This window comes from Argiope bruennichi, chromosome X1 (genome assembly GCF_947563725.1).
Source record: "Argiope bruennichi chromosome X1, qqArgBrue1.1, whole genome shotgun sequence".
Classification (NCBI taxonomy): domain Eukaryota; kingdom Metazoa; phylum Arthropoda; class Arachnida; order Araneae; family Araneidae; genus Argiope; species Argiope bruennichi.
In genome coordinates, this window is record NC_079162.1 from 105,364,516 (window position 1) to 105,391,518 (window position 27,003).

Genomic DNA, 27,003 nt, shown 5'->3' on the forward strand with positions numbered 1-27,003 from the left:
GTGAGTAATTCCCTCGCATTTAATAAGAGATAAAAACTGAGGAACATCTACCTACTCTTGCATCTATCAATCTAATTCCCACACGATTTTTATTTCTTGGATGTCTCATTCCTTTTTATTTTTCGTTACAACAGCATTGTTGGATATATTTTTTCCCCTCCTCCTAAGTTTTCCTTTTGAAATATCATCTCGAAACGGAACCACCTGTTCATCGTAATCCCCCAACGCTTGAATATATCTCTGAAAGTGGTGGTCTGGGGAAACACATGACAGATGATTTGCTCCCTCTCATCTTCAAGACTCCTCTCCGCGCTCCATCGTTCTCTCTCTAGGTAAAAAGAGGAGAGAAAGAAGACGAATACGCAGTTTATTCTCTTTTGTTAGCATCTCTTTGTTCGAACATTCCTTTCCAATCCAACTAGAAGGCGGAGGTCAGGTGCGCTTGCGCGAGCAAAATAAGACAAAATCGACCCTTTCCATATATTCAAACTGCATGCATTTGATACTTATCTCGATGGTCACCCCCCACCTACTACTTTTGAAAATAATATTTCACCCTTCCCAGGAATCTATTTCAATAAAGTACATCATAGAATAATTTGACATTTTATTCTGTTTTCTGTTCCCCATGGGGTATTTTTTCCGAAAAATGCTTCTAGCCTCTTTCGTTGCCACAAGGGAAAAGGTTGAGTAGTCAAGAATTTAAGAAACACATGTGGAATAATTATTTCTGTGTGTATCTGGAAACTCTATGCAAGAAAAAAAATTATTCTTAAAACAATTGCATCAATTCAATCCTAGCAAGATAATAAATATAGTTGATTATGTAATCTTTTATTTCATTGCATGTTGTCTTGTGCTGAACTCTGACGTTACGTCGTTATTTGTACTAACAGTGGATTTCAGTATATAGTTCATTTGACGCATGTTAATGAGCTTGAATAGATTCCATTGAATGACAATTAATAGCAAAAAAACTGTTACATTCCGATGACATGACTCTCAGTACGCTTATTTTGAGGCATGAAAATTCATGCTCACTTAGAAAATACCCATCATTTGCTCATAAAATGTAGAGGAATACATTATATAATCAAAAATATCCGGAAGTTTTCGAATTTGCTCATTTTTTTTCCCCCCGAAAGCATCCAAAAAGGCTGGATGAACTACCCTTGAGCTTCGACCTTGTAAAGAATATGCGTGAAATCAGATATTATAGAGACGATTCGGTCACGAGGACATATAGGGGACCGATTAGAAATTAATAAGGAGAGAAGGATTTCGGGTCATTCCGTTTCATAAAAGGCTGGTAATTATTCGCAACTTTCATTAATATTTTCAATAACTACATACATATTCGTAAAAATAAAGTATATTGCGGAAAACATATTTATTAATAATTCGAAAATTTGAATATACAATTAAATATAACTGTATGAAGATTCAAATTTAAAAATATAAATTTGTGGGAAAACCCTCATTATTTAGCATTTCTAAGACTGCAAGTGAAATTCAATTCCCTGTAAAGGCAATAATTTCCAATCTTTATTAGATTTAACTGGAATATTTATATAATCTGTTCTATATTTCTGGCTTCAAAATTATGAAAGAAAAAATATATAAGGATTCGCACATGCGCATCTAAAAATTGTTTACTACAAATATTCTTATATCCTTATTATTCGATGTATTTACTTCGAGTTTTAATATGAGATTTTATTATTATATTTTCATGTATCCTGCAAGTTTTCTCTCTTACTCCTCATATTATTGGCAATTGGTTGAATACTCTTTATATTATTGGCAAAAAACAAGCGATAAAATTTGGTATTTTTTTTAATGTCACCTTTATTTCATCCAGAATATACATACTATTTTTACGAAATTACATGCATTTATTGCACACAGCAAACAAAATAATTGATGAAAGGTGTAAATCATAATCAGCTTTCTTTGAAATCGGATGAGCCCAAATCCTGCTCTCTTCTACTGATTTCTGGTCGATCCCCTAAATGCTCTCATGACCAAAACTTCACCTTAAAGTATGAGTTCAACCATATTCTTTAATTGATCTAAGTTCAAAGGCAGTTCATTGGGCTATTTTGAACAAATTCGAAAAATTTGTAATCTTTAATGCAAAACTTCACCTTAAAGTAAGAGTTCAACCATATCCTATAATTGATCGAAGTTCAAAGATTGGCTATTTTAGAAAAATTCGAAACAAATTGTAAACTTTAATGCTGGTTACTGTTGATCATATATTGTAACTAAATATTTAACCATTTCTTTTAATTAAAAAAAAATGTCAAATTTCTGGAAAAATGTTATATTTTACGAATTTTTTATAAAAATTTTTGCTTTCAATTCTTCAATTGTCTCTCAAATTTTAAACTTTAATGTGGTTGCTGTTGATCATATATTGTAACTTAACATTTTACCATTTCTTTTAATTTAAAAAATATCAAATTTCTGGAAAAATGTGATATTTTACGAATTTTGTATAAAAATTTTTGCCTTCAATTCTTCAATTGTCGCTCAAATTGTAAACTTTAATACCGGTTGCTGTTGATCATATATTGTAACTTGCCATTTCTTTTAATTAAAAAAAATATCAAATTTTTCGAAAAATTTGATATTTTACGAATTTTTTATAAAACTTTTGGCCTTCAATTCTTCAACTGTCGCTCTTTAACAGTCAGAGAGTTTTATATTTATCAATGAATAATCAGACAAAAAAAATAATACCCCGATAATATTCCGTTACAATGAGATAAAGAAAAAGAGAATATTTCGAATTTTGGCAAAAATTTCAGATTTAAATTTTCATAAAACTTGAAACTTCAAATACATGTGAAAATTATTTCAAATATATCGTTTTGGTGTAAACTAATGCAAATAAATAAATAGATTCAAAAAGCATGATTTCTAAAAAGAAATTATTGATTCAATGAATTTAGAAAAAGAATGTTAGAAAAAGAATGTTAGAAGAAACTTTACGCAATTTTTAATTATTGTGTCAATAAAACTAGCATATATTTTTAAGTTTCAATTTCGTCAAAATAAAGTGAGTATGTACTATTCTGAGAGATGACAGTATAATATGAGAACTGAAATCGCCCCTATACTATATGAGAGCTGACAGTTTTGATAAAAACGTATTCCTTCGCTTAAAAAAAAGAGTCTTCTCTTATCTCTGAAATAAATATGACATTCGTTTTTCTCCCTCAAATGAAAACTTTTCGCATTACCTTATGGTATAAAAAACATAAGAGATAATTTGCAAGTAAACGTGAAAATTTACGTTTTTCTCAAGTATTCTTTATTTTCTTTGGTCTCAATTAAGGCTTCGAGAAAATGGAATATAAATAAAATAAAAGCATTTAGGTATTTTGGTAACAAAAATTCTGATATTGAATTCGTTATTTCTCAAATCACATGTTTCTTTTGGGAACATTTTGAATAATTTATTAATATTTTAGAAATTATCTTTCGATCGTTGATTATAGGTAGAACAATTTTGATCTTGTAGTCCAATCTCGACTTTGTAACAAGATGATCAGAGGTTCTCTGGGGAACTGTAATACATGCAGGCCACGTGTTGAATCCATCAAGATGTTATACCCGCGTAGTGATAAGATGTGCAAATTTGGCAAGGGCATGATGTCTCTGATGTCGTCCTCATCAATCGATCTCTTTTCAAAATTATAAGATTCATTACCAATCATATGAGTAGTGTCAAAACGAATGATAATTATGTTGATCTTAAAAAAAATTGCCAGATAATAATAAATGACCATAAATGTAACTTTCTTTTGATTAAGGACTTTCGTAGCAGTTCATAAAAGATTCTTTCTTAATTTAAATAAATAAATAAACTGTTTGTATGAAACACGAAAGGAAAATTTGCAGCATTTTATATATTGCACCATTGATTTTAGATATAATCATTGCTTTAGTAATATTGTTATTAATTTCAAACGATTTTGTTTTTTTATTCTGATAAGTAATTTTCAGAAAAAAAAATTACTACAAAAGAACTATTAAATTCCATATAAGTGTAAAATAATGTCATTGTATAAATTCATTTTGCCAATCATAATTAATATTATCAAGTTATTTCTAAACCAACATTACAGTAACAGAGTATTATTGATGCTTTTAGCTGAAAATTATTAAGCGTTATTTTTAACCTATTCTTCTTACAGCACACAAACAGAAATGGAACATGAGAGCAGCGAAGGTCGACCTTTACATGAATCACTTTTCTGCTGATACCCAAATGTTTACATTTAAGAAGATTAAGTTTGTCAGGCGAATGCAAGAAGGAAAAATTTTGACATACTGAATAAATATTTTGCTAAAATTTTCTTTTGTGTTCTGCATCATTACCCTGTACATCAGAGATGTCTGAAACTCGTTGTTAAATGAGATAAAGAGAAGATTCTTGAAGCATGATTCTTTATTCTTCAGCATTTCAACTGCTCAATGTAAGAAAATGGAAGCTGGAAATGAATTGTTCGAATAAACGCCCTTTTATTCTTCTATGAGATCACGTCGTGTGAATTAGTACAGTTAATTTTATTGATATTCCAAGTTGTAGTTCTTGATAATTGCGTTAGATAAATTTATGAGACGTATAATAGAGAATGTTATGGCTCAAATTTATTCAAATTAGAGCATTTTAAATGAAAAAATAATTATTTGAATAAATAAAAGTATTTTTTATTCATAAAATTAAGATTAAACTACTCATGAAGCTTATTATGATTAATGATGCTTTGGTATAGTAATAAAAATTAATATTTACAAGCATTTATTTATTTATTTCGTTTTATGCGTTTAATTTTTTTAGAAAAGAAAATGAATACTTATAAAGTAAAAATGTATTAATAAAACAAGATTAAGGATTATAATTATCCTTTTTGTATATGGTGATATAAGTTCATCATCTCTATTTTAATTTAATTTTGGAGCATGCAATAAGCAGAATTTGTGAGTAAATAAAAACTTTTAACTTTGATATGAGCAGCCAGTTCAAACAGAAAGTAAAAAATGTCAAAACTTGGTTAGTAAAAAAAGTTAATGTATTCCTTTCCCGTAATCGAGTATGATATCATGAGCCTCAAAACCTGGTATTAGTTTATCTAATATAATCTTAACTATATAATCATACAGATGAATCTCATGTATACATTAGAGTTTTATGATATAGTTTTGCTTTATCCGGATAAAGATATAACTTTAAATGTAGTCGTTTATTCAAATAGGAAAGCATACATTCTCTTATCGTAATATGCCATCGAGCAGATCTGGATGTGCTCTCACACCCTATTCAGAATATTACGATAGATAATCTATGAAACGTAGACGTTTTTTTTTCTTCGATGAGGATCGTTCACTCTTCCTACTCTAAAACCATAATTCATCGATTTGGTTAAATTGTTTTACCAAACATTAAAACGTGATCTACGTTGAAAGCTGAACATCATGAAAGTGTCAAACAATTTTCCACTTACGAATCGTTTAAGGAATGAAGTAGTCGATAGGCGCGTGCGTTAGGGCCTGTAGCTATATATCAAAGAATATCTGATTTATCAGGTGGTACGCGTTTATGCTACAATTAGGGAGTTTAACACCGACAAGAATTACCTAAAAAGATAATATTTATTGTGTGTGTGTGTGACATTCCATCCCCTTCCTTTGAATCACGCATTTCTCTTAACCTTGGCGCTATATATCATTAGCAACCAGGCCAACAGAAAATTAGTGAAAGACTCAATACCTTGGGGTACAAAGTCAAGGGCAGGTTGTTTTGATGTTCTCCCCCCTCCATTCTTTTTTTTTTTTTCGCTTTCGTTGCCATTTTTTTTTATCTTCATGAATATGCGGCGGAGTCTCAACCAATAATTAAGTCCCCTTAGAGCCGTCTACCTTTTTCTACCAGTCGCCAGATTCTCGGACTCCCTTTTGCAGCCCTCCGAAGTAGATCTAGGCTATGAGAAATGACCGCATTTCCTTTTAACGCTTCTTCATTAGTTGGCTCCCATACAGCAAAATGAAATTACCCTATCTATCGATCAGTTAGCAAGCTGAATAAATGCAAAATAATTTCTATCTTGTTTGAGTTTTTACTCGGAAATAAGATTTATTCAATCTTGATTCGTTCTCGATAGACTGATGTTTCGTAATGATGGCTAAAATTATGGCCCCATTTTAAAATTTTCGTCTTTATCGTCTGAGCTTTCTGCTTAAAAAATGTAATAAAAATAATTATACAAGTACTGGAATTAAATGGACTTGAAATATTTGTATAAAAATGAAACGCAAATAAAATGCCAAAGATAATAAATATGAGCCGCTAATTTTATCTGTGAGAGTGTCTGTCATTCAATTGTTGTTTGGGCGATATGTTGACATACTTTATTATATTTATTTCATAACACAAATTATTCTTGACTGGTAAGAAAAATTGCTCTTCTTTCCTTTCTTTTTCTTTTTTAATAACCTTCCTTTTTATTCATTATTTATTTATATCCAATTTTTGGTACATTTACTTAAGAAATCACAAATTTCTCAGCATTTATTTACTTTATTTTCACATTTAGCAACGAAAGCATTTTATGCATTTATTTATTTTTTTAAATTGTATACAAACATTCGGTTGGTGAAATATTGGCCATTCTAAATTCATGATCATCAGTACTTTTATTTATACAGATAAATGCGGTAAAAAGTTTTTTCCTGAATATGCGAAACAAGTCAAACACTGATTGCAATTATCTAGAGGTATTATTAATGTACGTAAAAAAAAAAAAAAAAAGGCTGTGATGCTAAATAAAGTGAATTAACCTATTGAAACTAAAATTATAAACATATGTATATCGTTTTAGGTAGTAAGGAGTCTAATTTATCTTTTGTAAAGAATTGAGCTTTAAATTATGTTTAAAATACTATATTAACATCTTTCGTTGCTGTAAAATAGTAATTTAATACTCAAAAAAATTCTTATTCTAAAACAACATTGTCAAAAAATGTTCATCGCTTTAGCCATATTTTTTAGTCTTAGCATGAAAAAAAAAAGATATTTTATTCCCTTTATAATGCTATTATTAATTAAGATTGAATTGAATAATTTTTAATTTTTATTATAAGGGCATCGAAGCCATACTGCATATAGCTTTAAAAATATCTTCTCGCGTTTACAAAATTCCTTTTATATCTCAAGTCATGAAGGAAAAAAAAAAAAAAAAAAAAAACTGAACAATTTTGGTTTATTTTATAAATGTAACTACATAGCAGGTGTGGGTACGCAGGGAAGGGATTAATAAGAAAACATTAAGTAATCATTAAAAGGCATTTTTAGTTTATAATTCTGATTAAGACCAAAACCAGACAATTTATGAAAGAAATAGTAATAAAGGAAATCTGAGATTAATTACGGTTAAACAAAATTGCGAACTTTAAAGATGCTGAAAATAGTTTATGGGATTTTTTTTTTTTCTCTCTCTCTCTTAACAAAATACAGACTGTAGCATAGAAATGTGACTATTTTTATGCATTGATAAACATCACACAATAAAATTCTCTGGCTCTAAATAAGTTTTTTAGATTTTCTAATTTTGCATCTAGTCCCAATATTAATTTAAAAAATATTTTTGTAATAATCATTAATTAAGATAATTATTGAATCAACAGCTCTTTGACAGAGAAATATTTTTCTTTCTTTTAATGTTTTATTACTGCTGGATTACGATATAAAAAATTAAATCCGTTATGTTATTTTAAAGGATAAATAAATAAATCATAAACTTTATTTCCAGCATCATTAGACTGCGGCAAATATCGTTAGATATTATTGTTTCAGCACTAATAAATAATATTAGAAATATAATCTGAATCTATACATAACAAATTTACTCGCATCAATATTTAATTCTTTTACATACTGCTCTATGCGATTTAATATGGATTCTTTTCATCTTTTTCTTACTGTTTTAATCAATTAATCATATGTAAAGTATTTCATGCGATTAAAACAAATAAGTATTTATTCTTGATTCTTTATACTTAATTTTCTAACTTTTGTGATAGGCAAATTTAAATTCTGAGACAAACGCATCTACTTTCCATTTTTCCTCCGGTGCATTTATTTTAAACTTCATACTTCCTTTTTGCGAAAATTTTGATCGATGACTTTTAGAACAGTAAAGCAACCAGCACTTTAACCACTATAACATCAAATATTACTTTATTCCTTCAATATATTATTATGAATTAACTTTTTTGAAGAAAGATATAAACTGTATTCATATAAGATAAGGAGTATTTTTTTAATTTGATTAAACTTTTCATTTAATTTTATTTCATTCTTTTTCTTATTTTCAATTTTTAATCCTTTTTTTTTAATATCTAGATAGATATTTCCATTCGCTTGCCATCTATGTTTTAAATATTACTTCTCGGTTTTGCTGTAGCATTCTTTAAAATGAAATAGAATGACTTTGGAGTAAATTTTGTTTTCATGCTTAAATCTTTAAAGATAAATAAATTTTCGTAGAGTCATTTGAAGTTTTAAAATACAAAACTGAAAACATTTTTAAATTTTGGAAAGAAAATTATATGAATTTTGCTGTTGAAATCCCACAATTCTATGATAATTTTTAATTCCAAAACTGATGTGAATTTTCGACCTGATTTTTAAAACGAATGTTTTATTTCAGATTGAAGTAATCCTAATTTTTATTGGAAAGCTTAGACTTGGAAATATGAAATCAAGTCTAATTATCTATTAATCTGATAGATAGTTAATTATCTATTAATATGATAGATACTTTCCTTAGCGGAATAAAATTTACTTTAATGTATGATATTATACTACATTGTAGTGAAACTTATTTTGTTACATTCAAAAGAGGTGTTAATTGTGCCAGTAAAATTACTCTATAGATAGGAATTGTGAATGCAATTAAATAATATGGACTTTTTTTGAAGAAATTAATAAAATATTATTCATTAACACAAAATATTCATATTGCATTAAATAAAAAAGAAAAAGAAAGCCAGAAACTCACATACAATTAATAGTTCATAAGCAATGAAAATGTCACTTTTACCGTGACTAATTTAGTAACTCTGTTGTCTCATGCTATCTAACAGAAAATCGATAATAATTATCTTGTCGAAGCTCTATTCACTCATACTATAAAGGAAAATGTACTTAATTCAATTGCTTATCTTTAATTAATGGAAGGCAAAGTTGATACAAGCAGCTTTCGTGTAAAAAGACAATAAATATGTCGGAACTTCGCCTCATCAATAGGCCGAAGCTACGCAGATGAAAACATATTAACGAGAAACGATTTCTCTGAAGTATCTATTGGGAGAGTATTCGTGAATTCCTGGATTAGTAGGGACTAGCTCCTCTTAGTATCAGCTACGGCTTACATGAATATTTAAATGTTTTTAGTCGTTTATTTGTTACTATTTGATAGATTGAATCATCCGTAACAATGTCGCAGCCAAAAAACTACCTTGGTCACGCTATTCACTTTGCCAGGATACATTTCTATTGCCTATCTATAATGGATTTTTTTTTCCTGTTCTGAACTTGCGTGTACATTATCGGCTTCTACGGAATATATATATATATATATATATATATTAGATAAAAGGACTACAGTGTAATAAACAAGCATAGCCTTATATGAATAATTTATGTTGATTCCATCGCAGTATAGAACTCAACTACTTCCCTGTATTCTTGAAAATTACTTTTGATCAGTAAAAGAAAGATAATTTTGAATTTAAACGCCTTACTAGATAAAGTTCCTATTTTCGGACTTGATTCTTATAGCTTGTAATGACACTTCAACTTACAGGAATTAGCGCAAGCACATACTTCTTGAAGAGGGAGTGGCAAACAGCAACAAGAAGGAACTGGTTTTCTCGATTCTTAGAGCGTACGGGGGAAAAATTTCGCCAATTAAAAAAAAGGACTATGTAACGGACCCTGTATACTTGCCAGCAAACGGAATATTTTTCGCGCCAGCTAAAATAGTACGACTATATAAGAATCTATTAATGGAAAGGATTTGTTTCTCCGTTTATCTTTCCATTTGAATAATTATATGAAAGATTGTGTATGCATTTACTTCGATCAAAATATGAATGTCATTTAAAGTGAATTTAGCTGCTTGCTAAATTAATAGTTATTGCAATAGTTTTTAAGCACAAAATTCATAAAGCCCATTTAATATCTTATGGTGCTCAGTAAAAAAATTAATACAACTCTAAAATTAAAATGCGTTGAATTTATTTCTTTGTTTAAATAAGGAAATACTTTCTAAATGAGATCAATGGTGGGGAAATTATATTATTTTCATATCAATTTTGATTAATTAATATTGAAGAATCGGAGAGTAATTTAGAATTAAAAGTAGAACAAAGATAAAATTTGATAAATTTATCATTAAATGACTACTTTTACAATTTCTTTTAAATCAAATTATCACTACCTTTTATGTTTGTGCATTATGCTTTTTTATAAAATGGGGATTCCAAAGATGAAAATTCGTCATAAGATATATTTTGGAATGTGTGTATTTTGAGACAAACATATTTTATCCCAGAAGGGAAGTCCCCCCCCCCAAATAAAGGAGGAGAGGGGGCATCTTTCGAAATTTGCATCAGATTATATATATAATATAAACAGAAATTATGCCATTAAAACTGGAATTTGCCGTCCTTGCTTAAGAATATATAAATCTTTCGGCGACTAAATATATATGAGGAAAATGCGTATGATCGATTTATATAGCGAGATATTAAGAAAGCTCGACTTTAAAATGATTTGTGGTTTAACAAGTAATTGATTGATACACAATCAGTGATAATTCTTTCACTAAAGTTGCGTCCTTAAAAGCACATTTTTCAGTGTCAATGGATTCGCCTTCTGATCCCTTGCTCCCTTCAGTGTCAAAAAAAAAAAAAAAAAAAAAAAAAAGGAAAATCGAGAAAACTAATTTTATTGTGTACTTCCTAGTCGGTTTACTTTTCACTCTTTATTTTTAAAATCTAAGAAATCCTTCGGATTTTATCCTGGATATCAATTTTTGTGATTTAAATATGAAAGATAATATTACTTTCTTCGAACTACTGAAATGACTCAACATTATTTTAGACTATTTGTCCAGCCAGTTGATATCATACTTAATAATTTATGAAGAAATTATTATTACATGATGCAACAAACAATCAGTTTCATAAATTCAGTTTTATTGGTCTGATGTAAAATGTGATGGTTTAATAAGTATATTTACATGATAACTCAACGAATTGCTTTGTTTTTTACATTTCTAAATTAATTTTTATTTATTTTCTTATTAAAAACAAAGTAAGTAGCAACGGTATTGAATGAAATAATCACTTTCTACTTCATGAATGGATTGCGTGTAGCAGTAATATCATCAAACTCCATGAAAATTTTGCAAAAATTATATATATCGCTAAAATGTGTGAAAGTGCTCTACAAAAAGGAAAGGGAGCTATAAAGTATTCAGGACATTTTAAGCACTAAAATTAGTTTTATATTGTGCATGACCAAAGTTTGAGCTGTATAATGTAATTAATGCATTTATTATTAGTATAATTTTCGAAATCAACACTATAGTTTTAGAAACCAAATTTTTATTCAGTCAGAAAGGTATCCAACAAATACGGAAAAAAAAAAAAAAAAAAAAAAATGCGAAATAAAATAAAAACAAGGAGAGGATCACATTTTTTTCTTCTTTTTTAAGAACACAAATCAGTTTTTATCATTGTTATTTATTCTAAAAATACTTATTTCAAATTTGCATCCTCCTTAACAAAATATTTAGTATGGACATATATCATTTATCAAAAAGTTCACAAATGAAATTATATTTTCATTTATCATGTCTTAATGCAGAATTTCCTGTAAATTCGATATTGATGACTAGTTATGATTTCAAATCTACGTTTGAGATAACATTATAGACAGTATTCTTTCAACTTAGCGGAAAGTTCTGGAAGAGAGATAGTGCACATCACTTTGATGTCACACTACGTTGATTGCGTAATAGAAAGATTTCCATTTAACCAGTTAATCTGAAGTAAATAGCTATTGTTTTCTATGCCAATGATGATTTTTTCCCGTATATATTGGAAAACTTTCACCTAATGTCTTTCGAACTTGGTTGGTCACAAAAATTGATGTCTATTTTTAGCTCTTAATTCGAATATATGTAAAACGTGTGACGTTCAATAGATGCAAAACATGATTAATGTGGCTTTGTGCAGAATTTTTATTTATTTGTAACAAGGCATCAACTTCATTTCAAGGACGTATATACTTTCTTTTCTATTTTTTCACCGCATCTTAGCAATGGGACAAAGGTTTTCTTCAAGATGTAGTAATTGAAAAGTAATTAAAATTCTAAACCTGCCGTCGCACTTTAAGCCATTTTATTTATCTTTTTGCTATGCTATTATTCCTAGATAGAAAAAAAGAAAGATATGCCTTCAAATGATTTCGCTGAGAGATTCAATAGATTAAACAAATAAGTATATTAGACTTTTTTCCAAATTATGTTTATGATAAAAGAATGGAAAACAATTTAGTGTTTTTAAGTTTCGGCCTTTTTTGTTATTGTTGTTATATAGCATATAAGCGGTTATAGAGATTTATGGTTCAAAGAAATGTTTTAAATGTCAACGAGTTTACTACTCACGTGCCAAGGAACACACTTTCCCTTCTCTTGCACATTAAAAATTCTGAATTATATGAGTTTTCCATATTATCAGATATGTATATTTATACATTATCAGAAATATTTGGTATAGAACATATTAAAATATGCAATAAAGCAAATATTTCTGACTAGGATCGGATTATTAAATAGACAACTGCCTAGTAGCCATGCAACATTAATGCCCCCTCCCACTTCGAAATTTCGAAATATTGTTTTATGATATTTACTGATTATGTATCTTTTATATTTTCATTTGATTCACAAGGGCATTTCACTGGAGCTGATTCAAATTCAAACCATGCATCAATTAAATGCTAAAACATCATTCTAATGTTCTTAATTAATTATCTTTTACAAGTTTTATATTATGTTGTTTAAAAATTTCGAAAAATGAATTGCTATATATTTTTAAAAGAATGTCTAATCTTATAATTAAATAGTATTTAGATTGAGCTCAAAAGTTTTTTATTACTATTTTACTTAAAATTATTTTTAAATTGAATCATGATTATATATAAATATATAAATATATATATATATATATATATATATATATATATATATATATATATATATATATATATATATATATATATATGAGAAAAGACTGAAAGCAGTCGTCCTGAAATTAAATATTTTGTCAGAATATCAGGATTTGCTACATAAAATTGCTTACGCAAATATTTAAGAATCAATTTAAAAAAAAATTGGTGTAGTAATTTAGAGGCTGGAAAAACGGTCTTCCGAAGATGCATTGACTAAAGGTATCGAATGTTTAATTTGGTCCTGTTTTTGACCAATAACATCTATTAAATCATTAAGCAAATTAAAAACATAAGAAGACTTTATGAAGAGTTGCTATTTGAATTAATTCACTAGTTAAAAAATTTTTTGTGATAAGTATGAAAAATCTGACAGTATCTCAGATAGTTATGATTTATAATGAAAAAGATATTAAAAGAGATCTCTTATTTCGAAATAGTGTGCTTACAGTGATCATCTTTTTGGAAAAACGTTCTACAATAAATTCTTTATTCTTTATCAAGAGAGTTAAAATGATTCATTACAATACAACAATTATCTCTTCAATTATTATTAAAAATATATTGTCACATCAATATCTAAAATAATTTAAATCATCTTTATTGAAAAAAGAAAGAAGTTGGAAATTCAACTTATTTACACGAAAGCTGCATATAATAAAATTTTGCGCTAAATTTTATACGTTTTTAATTTATTTTTGTTTTATAAACGAAAATAACTGTCATTTTGTCATTTTTTTTATGAATATTTTTAACAAGGGTTAGTAAAATATAGATAACAATAATTATGTAACAAAAACTGAGGGACTTGTTCATTTAGTGATCTTGTGGTATACTAGATTGGGTAAAAAACTCCGATGAATTATATTAATTTAACTGAACTACAAGGGGAGAATCTTAGAACATGGCGCTTCAGATAATTTTTTTTCAACAATATTTTTCATGTATTTTCAGTTCAAACATCACTAGCACTTCTTTTTCATTTTTCATTAAGAAAACGAATTATTATTAATAAAAATAATAATAAAGAAACTGAATGATGAAATCAAATAAAATATATTTCGGGTTTAGCCGAGTCAAATTTGAAAAACTTCAGATCCGCGACAAGCTCTATAACACTTATTTTAAGGGAATGTAATTTCTCTATATGTGAAGCCCAACTGTGCCTGGTTTATTGAAAATTGAATTGAATTTGCAATCCACTTAAATGCACTGATGAAGACTCTGATTGACTTCGTATATCAGTCTATATTTAGATATAATGTATATTTGTGTTATTAAGCTTCTATAAATTTGTAAACCTTCCCCCACAAGGAAGCGCAAATGCATATAACTGCAAATCAGGAGTGATTTGCTCCAGGGAAATACGATTTAGCGATTAGCTGAGCAACACTTTACTGAAGAGCAGGTTTTCAGAGAGGAATAAAAACCCGGAGTCGGAGCTAAATCGTCGCAAATGAATTCGGGGTCCCCGAAGGGAGCGTAAAGACGAAGGAGCGCACTAATTAGGCACAGTGCAATTACGATTCCGTTTAGCTCGCTTCGTTTGTCATCATTATTGTCCGGGTACGTTAAGAAAGGTGTGAGAGTTCTCTTCTTCAACCACTCCGCTCATTAATACCTGGGTGTGTTTTTAAAGGATTCTTTTTCGGGGAGTCGCCGACGCCTCAAAGAAACTCCCATCTTCTGATTTTTCTCGCTCACTTTTGCAGAAAAAAAAAAAATCATTTTTTTTTTTCTTTCTAACTGGAACCTTGTCCCGTCGTATTGAAATCGACCCTCGTGTCATATTTGAGTTAAAAATTAAAAATTAGTGCAAAAGATTTATTCAGAAAACAGAAGCACGATTTTTAAAAATTGCAGATTTTATTTTCGCAAAAATTACATTTTGTTCCTAATCTGTGCCAAAGTGGGTAAACTCTTAAAGAAAAGCAACCATAAAACTTTTGAATTTCTAAAAATATCATAATAAATTTGGATTTTTTTTTTCTGACTTGAAGAAATGAAATATTTTAGTTCAAACTACATTTAATGATTAACGGAATTATAATCCCTTTTTAATGTATAAAATATAATAAATATTTGAACTATTATTGAAAAAGGAGTAAACACATTCGAATGACTTTCTCCACTAAATATTCATGATCAGATGTGTTTGCATTTGAAATGTTCTGCAGTATCTTATACCTGTATATCTTTATATACCCATATATACTCATACAGCATTTTAAGAACAACAAATATCTGAAACTTTTTAAAAACTTTTAGATAAACCTAATTAAGAGAAATGTTTTAAACGCTGGGACTAAAGTCAATATGAAATACAATATTTATTGATTTATGTATAATTTTTCACAATAATCTAAAATTTCAATTTGCAAGTATAATACATGTCGTGTCAAAGAAAGATAAAATATTAACCTTAAGAACTGTAAGGAAAAATTGAAATTCATAAAATAACTAAAAAAAAAAAAAAAAAAAAAAAAAGATGGATTAATATATACTTTTAGATTTGGCAATTGTTTGAAATGCTGTCTTTTTGTGAACTAGAACATTCTTTCAATTTCAAAATGAAATAAATTTCTACTTTATCATTTCTCACTTTGGCATTGTGTCAATTCAGTCAGGAAGAATGATTCATTATTTTGATCTTCTTGATGGACCTTTTTTCTTTCGATTTTGGTGTTACTTTATTATCTTCTTCAAAAGTAAAAAAACGTCTAGCAATTTATTTGTTATTTTGAATCTCTTACCTTTAAAACTAAGCATAAACTTAATTTTATTAATATTATACAGAATTACTCAATCCAGAGAACTAGATCTTACACAGTTGAATGATATGTGGTTGTGAGGTGCTTTTGAAACTGTACATTTCTCCTCTTTAAAAGTCTATGCGACTTACTTCCGTTAAAACACTTTGGGCTAGTGGTTCAGCGGAAAAATAGCATTTATTTAGCTTTCAAGTACAAAATATAGAGAACTTAACAACGTAATTAAGTCACGCATATTAGAATGAATATATGAGTCTACTCTAGAGGAAGCTGACAGTCTTGATAGATGGTTTGGAGTCATTTCTGTAACATTTTGAAAAGTTCTTGCTTAAGTGCATTTGCGTAACATGTTAACTAATTTATTGCTAGGTCATAACATCCACATCATAAAGTAAAAATATTAGTAGTGTGACTTTCAAAGTACTGAGGAATGTCAAAAATTAATTTGGAAAGTAGTTTCATTTTTGTTAATAATTATATACTACTGAATTGCGACTTTTTCGGAAATTAAAAGTATGAATCATTGAAATGTCATTTGCAATTTCAGAAGAGTTAGATATTTTACACAAAGCATGTTAAACAAAAGAGCTTAAACTAAGAATTGTTTATTCTTTAATATGAGCTCCTAATTATTCAATTTAGTCAAATAATACGCCAGCCTTGGAAGATTGATTTTTAATAAAATTGTATTTCTTTTGAAAGATACCTGTGACAGTTTGACATCTTTGTGAATGGTTGAAACTAGCAATTTGTTCCCCTCTTAAAAATAGGTATCAGCCAAATTGCATGTTTTTCTTTGAAATAGCTAAAGAAATCCCTAAATATACAAGTTTGTGGGCGGGGACATATAGTTTATTTCACAAATATGATGAGAGCACATGAAGAATCCGATTCTGTATTTCTAATAAAATTTTGATAAATAAAGTTTTTAGTCGTATTATGATTTTTGTCAGAATGCTTTTAATCACATTGTAGTTGTGATTCATCTAATTTTGCTGCTTCTAAAAAATTACTATAAAATTACCACTCGCCATGTTTGGCTAGGAAACCACGAAGATAAGGAGGACATATAAGTGGGAAAAGAAGGAATATGCCGATAAATTAATTGATAAATTAGGAAACGGAAGTTTCTTTGATGAATTTATTTGTAAGAGGGGCTTCAAATCAAGTTGACTTTCAAAATTACTTCTACTCACTATTACTGGATATTCTGATCAAATAAAATACTGTGAATGCTCTTTTGACTCTTTTTCGGGTCGAACTCTATAATTTAAGAAATATATATCTTATATTCTTTTCAAACATTCATGTGCAATATTTTTATATGGAAGCCAAACATTTCCGTCTTCTTATTTGTTTTACAAAATTATCCTGAATATAAAATATCGCTGGGATATGTATTCATTTAAAGTATTTACATTTAAAACTATGATCACACTTTGAAAAATTTAATAAGATGCAATTTTATGTTCAATTCATTAATTTGAATATTGTTTTCACATTTTTTTTTTCAATTATGAACTCACGGAGAATAATTTAACCATCCGATGATACAAAAATATTGTTAATTAATACCTAAGTAATAAGCATCTTTTATTTTTCTTTTCAAAAAATTGAGTAAAATTCTGAAAGGCATTTTTTTTGAAGGACTGAAAAATGTGTCAGTTCTCGAAGTATAATATTTAACTTCTTCTAAGGTTGTACAAATCAGTCATCATCTCATTTTTCTTGCTGTTTCATTCTTTAAATCTGAGCTTAAACCACTCGTCTAATATTTTCTAAAAATATTCCTCACATTACTGTAATTTTTTACTAAATATACACATTGCCAGAATCTCACCCCTTCCATAAAATGTTTGTTGGCAACAAAACGTGTTTTACGGGATACAAACAATCCAAAATGCTCTTTCTAACTCCGAATCCGTACATTTCTCAGATCAGTTTCAGTCTCTGGCCTGTTTAATAACATTGGGTTGAAATAAATAGCCTTAGAAGTGGATATGTAAGCCACTAACCAACTTTAATTGCGCTTTGGGCAGGCCTAAAAAATGCGGAGAACCGAATAGTTAATGTTCGTGTCAAACGCTTCAAGCCATAATTTTGTGAAATGTCAACAAAAGTTCTCCCCTTCTCATTTTTCATTACACCGAGGGTTTTCTATTTTTTTATTACTTCTCCTCTAACGATCCTGGAGTTTAGTTGAAAAGTTGGAAGTTGTGGAGCCTGTAGACACTTGGGCCATCGGTAATGGATTTAAGGGCAAGTTGTCGTCAATCAAAGAAAAAGGGAAAAAATAAAACTCTGTCGCCACGATCTTAGAACTCTTCACAGATCTCCAGATCACAAGGTTTTTTTTCTTCATCCATTTAATGGTTTCACCTTTTAAACGATAAGAGTCCTTTTTTGCATTTTTTTTTCTCACCACAAAAACTATTTTTTAAAAAATCCACTTCTGTACGTTGCATTTCCAAAATAAAGAGAAATAAATCGCGAGACCTACTTATATTTTGGCCTTTGTTTTGTTAAGAAGATAAATTTTGTTTTATTTTAAGAGCTTTCTCAGTTGTATCATAAAATACATCTAAAAATTATTTTTAAAATGAAGCTTTTTATCATAACTTATTTGTAATTCTGTCATTTTAATTTATTCATGACGAATGGAATTTCGACAGGATGGTAATCTTGACCCGAATTTTAAATTCTAGCAATAGTGTCCCCCCTTCCCCTTTCCTCTGATAAAAATTCTTAATTATCTCATCTTACAGGCACTGAGTTTCTTTTTTGTTATTTCTTCTTTATTCAAAGCATTCAGTTTGGTGTTTAAAAAATTATTGCTTAATCCCAGCATAGACATCAAATAAAATTATTGTGTTTGTGTAAAGATAACTTGAAATATTTTGAGAACAAGAAAACATAGCATTGAATAAAAAATTTCTTTCAAACCATTGGGAGAAAATACTTTTTCTGTCAATGGAGATCAACGGATAGCCTCTCCTGCCAATTTATTCCTTTTCTCATACATAAGCTATTACTTATCTAATTCTTGAGACTCAGTAGCAAGTAAGGATAACTTAAAGATAACATCAGTATATAACAAAATATTGAAACAATTGAAGCAAAGACAAGACAACAGATATCTATTCTATCGAACGTCAGTATCTAACTTACAGTTTGAATTTATGTGAAACTTTGGCTTCTTGGAAAATTAGAATTGCTCTGCATGCATAGCAAAAATAATGATTATTTTTTTCTTAAGTTTCTATATTGCAGTTATTTCTGAATTCAAATGATTTTTTTTTGGCGCAGTATGGCCAAAGATGGCTCTTGCGCCATAAAACTAAACCAAACCAAATCAAATGATTTTTTATGTATTATTTATATATTAATTTTTTTACTTTACTTATATACTATATTATTTATATATTATTTTTTATATAATATTAATATATTAGATTCATTCGTTATTTCACATCTGAATAATTTTTTTTTAAGTTCTTCATATATGAAGAATACAATGAGTGTAGCAGCCTCCCTTGCTCAGGTATCAGGTCAGAACAAACAACTGTACGCCTATGATTCAAATGCCACAATACCCTAATCTAAGTTCTAGATTTTTCTATGTGGTGCTAAAAAATATCAAATCAATCTCGTAATGGCCCAAACTAAATTAAATGTAAAGTTCTAGAGATTGCAGTCCACTGAGGCATGTGCTTTGTCTACCCTTCCCGTTTTGAAAGGGGTGAATACAAAGAAAAGGTATTGTAATCTTCAAAAATTTTTGTCTTCAGGGTTTTGATGTATCTGCTCGTCTTAGACTTCCCTGAACTCTGGGAACAATTCTTAGAATTATGTCTGCCTTCCCTTGAATATGTACAAGATAACTCAAAAAAACGTGAAGACCTAGCTGCATGATATTTGTCACATCGTCTTTATATCAAAGCTGTAGATTCAAATTCAAACAAAGAGAAGCGGTATTGCTTCAAAATGCATAAAAGATTCACCATACAGTGAGGCTGAATGTAAACTGCTCCATAATATGAGATATAGAAATAATACAGTGGAGAATATTCCTATTTTTAAAGTATCATTTTAAGAAGCATCATTCTTATTCAAAACATTATTTATTACAAAATATGCATTTGTACAATACATTTTCTCAAATGGTTACCAGACATCCTGTAAAATATTGTGCTAACCAAATGAACCTGATCTGATGCATTTGTATTTTGCGAGTATTCACATAAAAAAAGATAATCACTGTTTTTTTTTTTTTTTTTTGAAGATTATTGAAGAAATGTAATGAGACGATCGTGAAAACGCGTTTCTTACAATTATCAAGAACCTTTCAAAATTAGAAACTGCTAATCATGCAATGACTCTATTCATCGAATTACACTTAAACTTCAGGATTAAATAAAAACGATTTAAATCTATTTTAAAAAAATAATACATTACATATTTGGCACCTTGAGTAGTAATTTATCTTTTTCAAATATTTCTGAACAATGCTGGAACTGATACATTTGCGAGTTTCTGTATAATCTATGATATAATTTTCTGTGCAGTTTTAATTTTTTTTTAAATAAAAAATTAAAAAATCAAGCACTCAGCAATTTGTTCTTAATGAAATATATCCATTTAGAAAATATTTGGTATCACATAAACTAATCGAATTTTTGTTTTAACAGATATTCTGGGGTTATTTTTACTTCATCGAACTTTATTTATCTTTCAGATCAATAAAGATTGATTATTATTTATATAACGAAAATGACATGAAAAAAAAACCTTTATTACGTAGAAAAATTGCAAGCATGATTTTAATTTTTTTTTTTTTTTTTTTTTTTTTTTTTTTTGTAATTGGCGTTTTGATTCCTCCCCCTATTATTCAATGGAGCAAGTTAAACGACTCCAAACTTTCATTGGGTACGCTGATAGTTTGGCGCATATCCTTTACAAAAGAATACTGACTTCATGGTATATGGAATTGCTAGACATAGTATTTCCCTTTTATAATTTTATATGGTTTTTATATAATAGCTTCTTCACGATCGGAAAACATATTGGAATCCTCTTTCCGTGAGAAGTTGTAAGGTGCGGTAAATGCATTATTCAAATAGACATCCTGCATTAATATGCATCTCATCAGCAAACACATCATCTTAGTTTGCAGTCTTTACGCTTATATAACAGAGGACAAAAGAAAAACAAGACCTCATTTTAATTTTGCAGTCATTTGATTTTTGACAAATGAGAATAAATTCGTAAAACAATGTCCATGTTTTTGATAGATTATGCAGAAATGTCAACGCTGATCAGTAAATTATAGTGCCAATTAATATGGTTTAAATAATTATGGTGCTGAGTAAGGTAAAGCCATTATCTCTAAGTTATTTTATTTGTTTGTCTGCTTCAGAAATCTTTAAAGAAGCTTCAAAGGAGATTTTATTTGAGTCAGAGGTAATAAGCCCGTGTTTGGGAATTAGAGCTACTCATAGATTTTAACTAAAAAGATATTTGCAATTTCACTTAAAGGCAAATATTTGCAAATATTTTGAATCGCTGAAGTTGAAAGCAACAGTAAAGTAACCTGCCGCCCGTAATGAAGAATGACTCTTCTACAAATGCCCCACTGTGACAATGAAGCTGTCTTCGACTTGTACCTTCCCACATACAAAAGACCTCCCTTATCCGAAAAATCATCTGCTGCCGGAAGAGGTAGAATATTTATCATTTGCGGAGCTGACTTGTTCCTTAAGATTTTAAAACTGCCAGTTCTTCGTTATTCTTTACCTCAAGTCTTGGAAAGCGTGCGAAGGAGCAAAAATGAAAACGGACAACGCTTAGAGTTGCTAATTGCAAATTTCTGCTTCGCATTTACTGATTCTCTTGGGGGTGATTTGGAAAAGGAAGAAATAAAGAATTTCTCATTTGGAGAAGAACGGAGGCCCCTCACATGTTTGTTGATTTCAGGGCTTGCTCTCTCACGCTCACTTAACCTAACAGAGCGGCTGCCTTTTTTAGTCTCCGAAGACTCGGCAGACGGCTATCAGTATTATTTCTCGAGAAAGTTGAAACTCTTGAAATGCTTTTTGATGTGATGTTTTAATTACGCGCCGTTTAAATTTCAAGCGGAGGACTCGTTTTATATTTTGGAAGGTTAATATAGTATATTAGCTCTGCGCAACTTTTTAAAAGCTTATCATTTAGTAACTAATACACTAGCGTTTAAGTTTTAATTTTCCGCTGCTTAAATGGCTAAATTCATGCGCACTGTGTGTTTATGCTTACTCTTTTCTCAAATAAGCAGTTAGAATTATCTTAAAGGTCCCGAATTTCGCTTGGATGATACAAAATTTCTGTTGTTAATTTCTGAAATATTAAAAGATGAGTAGGAAGTGTGAAAACAAAATTTGATTTAAAAATTCCAGCAGATGGAAACTCATTATGCTTCTTCTTATGTGCATAATTTCTCCATTTATTTAAAAGCCATATTTCCTTAAAGCAGATATGGAATAAAAGCCATATTTTCCAAGCAAGGACTACGGTGCCTTGGTGTCAGTTTCACGTCTTCGGAATCAAAAGGAATCGAATTAGATAACTGATGTCGCTTGAAATAAGGCATGTGAAGAGTCAGATGTATGTTAAATTTTCAAAAGTCACCATTCGTATACCAGATCAAGGATTAAAACCATTTTCAATAGTTCTTATATAGTTTCCTGACGAAGTGTTTACTCTATTGATATAAGTCATCAAAACAATAAGGACAAGACAGTAAAACTGTTAAAGCATCAAAAGTCTTCGTGTCCTTATAGTATTTATTTAGAGTTTCAATTTTTGCAAGATTAATCGTCACCAATGGTAAAATGCAAATTTATGCCGAAGTTTCTACATTTAGGTTTAGTTATATTTACCTCCTGTTCTGAAATATCACGGAGACTATTTTGAAAGCAACCTCGTTGTTGTGAGTAGAGATCAGAAGACATCTGATCCGTCATCCGCTTTTCAAACTGCCGCGGCACCCCAGCATGAGGTTATTTGACCCTCGACATCAGATCTAACGTGTTTCAGGCCCCCATACAAGGCGATTTTTAGCGCTTGATCGACGAATTAATTCTATTTTCTTATTAGAAGATACATCTTATTTGAGATAATCAATGTTATTTCCATCAGCATAAAAGCACAAAGGACACTTGTGATAATTGAGTACAAATGATTTTTTTTACGATTAATTGCTTCTTTCGCTGAATAACAAAATTTAAATGCCGAAAATTTTGCAATTCGATACAAAGTTAGACAACTATCGTTTGCGAACGGATTTGTAAGGGCATAGCAGGGTTTCTACCCAAGAGGAGACATGTGATTTGAATCTTGGCCATTATAATTCTTCTTACATTATCTTAAGGCAAATTATTTATGTCTAAAGAATTATGATTCTATTCGGTAATATTGTTTTATATAAACGCCCTGCCCACCCCACCCCTTGAATTGGAAAGCATTGGACACTTGAACAAACCGTTGGAACTCTTTCCCTGGGAAAATATTCTGTAGACACTTATGCACTAGATGAAATTCAGTCATCTAGTCATAATTGTCTACAGAATTCAATTCTAGTCATAAGTGTCTAGTCATTCAATTAGTAGTCTATCAATTTTTACCACAAATGCTTATTTTGAGAAGTTTTACCTCGAATTTACTAAATTTAACACTAAACGTACCAACACTTAAGAAATACATAGGAAAAGCAAAAAGAACTTTTAATGGGTCGCGTAGTATAACTTTTATTAGTTGAAATATTCGTCTTGGAGAAAAATGGAAAGCTGATTATAATTAATCATAAAATTTTACTTTTAGATTTTAATACAAAATGTAAGGTCATAAATGTTATAAATTTTTTTTATTAATAATACGCATTCATCAGAAAAACAGTGGAATGGTTGTAGCCTTGAGGTCAAAGAACCGCAATTTTTCTGGTTCATATTTCACCAAAGATTTGCGATTTATGAGAATCAAAAGTCAGTTAAATTGGACAAAAAAGTCGAGCGTCCTTCCACTGGTGTGGAACAGCAAGTTTGAGACCAGAGTGCCAAATATTTTTTCTAGTCATTTATTCATAGTTACATGGCTTGTCTCTATAACATTACTGTATTTCCAAAAAGGGGATCATAATCAGAATCTTATTGAGAAATGTAAGTCTTAATCGAATCTAGAAGTATCTTCTAAATATTCTTGAAGAAACTTCAAGCAAAGCATTGAATGATCCAAGCAGTATCGAAATATTATGCTAGCATGTTATTCTACTACCAAATTTCAACGGTATGGTGACATACTAATATTATATCTAGAATCGGAACTTCGATTCAAATTCAGTCCTATTTCAATAGTCACTATAAAAGCTAATTTTTTTTAATTATTTTATTATTATTTATTTTTAATTATTTAATTATTTTTTAATTATTAAATGTTCTACTTGGTAAAAAATCTGGTTTCTATTTCTTTCAAATGACAAATCCCTTTCAAACAGTGAAAAACCTATCAGTTGACTCTGAATTTGTGATTAATGTGATTGGTCTTCAGCTGGATTAATCTTGTTATTATTTTTTCTGTCACCGTTGCTGCAAATTTTATATAATTTAAACGAGCTAGAAGTGGTCCAGTTTAAAAAGACACATTTTAGGGGCCTTCTTAATTTCGATTACATCGAACAGAAAAGCAGAATTATATTTTCCAAATTTTATTCTTTTAAAAATGTAAGAAAATAAATAAAATGAAATCTATTCCAATGTTTAATGAATATCGGAATATGTGTATCCAAATTATATTAAGAATAAAATTAGGAATAAATAGTTCATAGCGTCATAAATGATTATCTATCTTTTGCAACATAAAATTTTTAATTAATACAATCTGCTGTGATTGAAAGCAATACAGATCATCAATGGCTAAGACGTTGGCTGTCTGTTGACTCGCACGCGAATCACTTCTACTATCTAATTAGATGACTCCTTTTCTGCTAGAGTTGAGAAATAGCAACGAATGTATTATCTAATTAAATAAATGATTTGAATCACAGGATTAAATAGTAACAGTGAACTAATCCGTATTGGCAAAAAAATGTCTGTCTGCAGCATTCAATAACATGGCACGAGAAAAATAAAAACTCTTCTACAATTTATAATACATAAATAAATTCATATTGTTTGCTAATGAATTTTGATGTAAAATTAGAGTATTTTCTTTTAAAAAAATATTTTTAAATAGTATTTTAACAAACTTAAATCTCTTATTAATATCAGAAGATTATACAAATAAGAAAATGATTTTTTTTGTTTCCTTCTGTAATTCATCTAATATTTCAAAAATTCATATTACTTTCCAGTTAGATTACTTTATGTGCAGATCCATCATGAATGGGGTTCTTTCTCTAGCCAGAAACGGAATTAAAAAATTTATTTTTCTAAATAATTCTACGCATTTCTGTTGATTCATATCCATTTTTTAATCACTACATGACTATTTTGCTAATGATGGCAAATTAAATTACTGACTTTAGAAGGAAATTCTATAAAGGAAAGGAAAAGTTCTGCACTCTCAGATGAAATTAATTCGATTAATATTTGATTCAGTCAGTAACACTTTCAAAAAAGGATAGCTTTCTTTCTCGAATGTAATTTAATAAGTAACTTTTGAAATGTTTACTGCATGTACGATTTAATAGCATTTTTATCTTAAATCCCTAACTTCTGTGTAATAGATCATAGCTGCAGCTGAATAAAATAAAGGTATAAAACTTACATAAAAAGCAATAGCTGCGCCTGAGGTGGATTAGAGTGAAGTGTGTGAAAGAAGGAACACTTTGTATTTTTCTTTAGTTGTCCATTTAAACTTGAGTCACAAAAGATTCGTTATAGGAAATGTTCAATAAAAATTCTTCTTTCAATAGAAAAGAGCAAAATGACAAATTCTCCAATGTTTCCTGAAAAGATTGATGCTCAAATATTCCCGAGGGTCAAATTTAAAACTAGTATTTCTCTTGTTATTTTCTGTTGCCGCCGACAGAGCCTCTTTCGAGAATGAAGTATAATAGAAAGGCTCACTTTGAATTCCAGCAGAAAATCAAATGAAGAAGATAAACAAAATAAAAGTGATTGAATCCTCGTCAAGCAGAGATTGCTCCAACTGCCATTATTCAAGCAACTGCATAACGTAATTATGCATAATAAATCACCACAGATGATCCGTACGATATTTCAAGAGCCCTAATTACTCCACATCGGGAGCTTTTTAAAAGAGTGTTTTATGCGGAAGTGTGTTTTTAAAACTTATATTTCGAATAATTTAAGGAAGCACTTTCAATCAAGTTGGTGCATATTTCATTCGTCTTTCAAAAGAAGGGTGAAATCACTTCACCGGAGGGGATAAGGATTTTATTACCGCCTTGTTGGCGTGAAAAAAAAATATTTGAAGGATCTATTTTTTTTTTTCGGTGAGTATTTTACGATAAAGTTGTTTCAAGCCACCTTCGGTAAACGTGAAAAAAAATCCTTCTAGAAATTTAATTAAACCTGAGTTTGATAAATGATTTTCTGGCTTGATCCTCTAATTAAAAACATGCCGTAAAAAATTTCAGTGTTTTTTAAAAAATGAACTGAAAATTATAATAAAATGAAAGCTTATGAACATAAAAATTAATATGGATATGGAATATTTTAAATATTTATTGTGTTCATTTGAATCTTTTCATATCTATACTTTCAATTATGCTGAAAAAATTCATTAGGATATATTTATAAAAGAATTTTGCATGTATAAATAAGCTATCATGTCTCTTTGTGTGAGGATAGAAGTGCCATTAAATATTTAAAATTAATTTAAATTTCGAAATTTTAGTGGATATATTGTTATTAATAAATTTCAGAG